A 1,710-nucleotide genomic window follows, 5' to 3' on the forward strand; every position below is an offset into this window, starting at 1 on the left:
AAATAAACTATAAATTAGGGGTATAAATACAATTATCCCAAAAATAAAAAAGGAAAAAGCGTGAGTTAGAGTGGGATGAGATACCAATTGTGATTAATAATTAGTGAAGATAGATAAAAATCTTTGGAATCTAATGCTGTCACCCCTGCTGGATTCCAAGTATCAAGTCAATTTCCCCTTGGGGAACACCACATTTTAACCGACCTCAACTTGTACACGTAACATACGCCCGCGGATGTACACAACTCTCCCTTTGTTTTCTTGTTCAATTTCCAATTGTTAAAATAATAATAAAAATACCCCCTTTGATTAAAAAATAATTAAAAAAATATTCCTTATATTTAAAAAATAAAATAAATTACCTACTCTATTTAAACAATTGATAGGGGGTAATTTAGGTTATTTTTTAAAATACAGAGAGTAATTTGTTAATATTTTTTTTATAATTTTTTTTGTTTATTTCATATATTATAGGAGTTAAATTGTATTTACACTCTTTTTTTTTTAAAATATAAATTAAAATGAAAAATGAATTCCATGAGTGCTGCTTTAATTTTCAAGAAATTCCAATCTGAAGTGGGTTGGGGGGGGGGGGAGGGGGGGGGGGTTTTTTCTGTATTAAATTGTTAGTTTGTTGTACTGAAAATCAGATACAAAGTCAATAAAATACAAGCAAAGGATAGCAGCCGTTCTCTTCTCTCCACTGCTGCATCGCGGAGAGCTCCTCCGAAGCTCCACAAGGTATGTACTGCTATCTTCGTTTGGTTCCTCGTGCAACCTTCTCTTCCACTCTTTCTTCTTCTGTTTTCGTGGTTTTTCTGTTGCTGAGAGTAATCGTGATTTTGGTTCAACACTGAATATTCTCTAATTTAATGCATTTTTGGTTACTGTGTGCTCAAATTCGGGGGATCTTGCTTCAGTAGCCTAGAATTCGTGCATTTCTCCGTGATATGAATCTGAGTTCTGCATACTTTCTTAGTCTGGACTTTTACCGTTGTTTTGGGTAATTAAGTGCTGGTGTTCATAGAGTGAAGGAAATTGATTCGGAATCTCTGTGAAATTGATTAAGTTTTTCTGTTTTAGTAAGTTATGGAATTATCAGTTTAGCTGCGAGTGATTAGGATTTGCGGAAATCATTGGACTTTGAAGTAATATTTGCCGATATTGCTAAAATCCTTGGATATGATATATACATGGCATTTCTTCCTATATCTGGCAGATATTCTGCAGACAAAGACAACTTCTTTCTTTGGAGAATCTTTATAATTCTCTATTTCTTTTGAAATGATTAATCTTCTTAGAATTTCTCATTGATGGCACTCTAATTTGATAAGGTGTATCTTAACCTTGTCTCCTTCGTCTAAGCCCTAGATATCTTACCTTGCCTGTTTAACAACTAAAGACTTCATAGGAGCTACAAAACCAAGTATATAATTTAGCCAAGCTTATGTGGTTTGAAGATTTGGCTCTGGTCGTAGAGTCACGCTGCATTCAACTAGCTTAAGGTAGCCAAAGATAGAATTAAATTACTTGGATCAGTTAAATCTTACATTCTATAGTTGACAAGTCTGGCTTCTGAGGTACATATTGGATTAATCGAAGTTACAAATAAATTATGTTAAGAAAGGATTTGTAGTGGTAATTCAGAATGCATTTTTGACAAAGAGAATACATATTGGAGTTTTCTTGCATATATTCTTTTTAGGTCTT

General features: G+C 33.3%; 1 protein-coding gene across 1 annotated transcript in view; it reads left to right on the forward strand.

Moving 5' to 3' along the window:
• The window catches only part of LOC105158751 (protein NLP9), a 9,372-nt gene continuing 8,283 nt past the window's right edge, over nucleotides 622–1,710 (forward strand). The window contains exon 1 of the mRNA XM_011075595.2: nucleotides 622–741. The gene's annotated coding sequence lies outside the window, so the exon portion shown is untranslated. The remainder of the gene's footprint in view (nucleotides 742–1,710) is intronic.

This window comes from Sesamum indicum, linkage group LG3 (assembly GCF_000512975.1).
Source record: "Sesamum indicum cultivar Zhongzhi No. 13 linkage group LG3, S_indicum_v1.0, whole genome shotgun sequence".
NCBI classification, from domain to species: Eukaryota; Viridiplantae; Streptophyta; class Magnoliopsida; order Lamiales; family Pedaliaceae; genus Sesamum; species Sesamum indicum.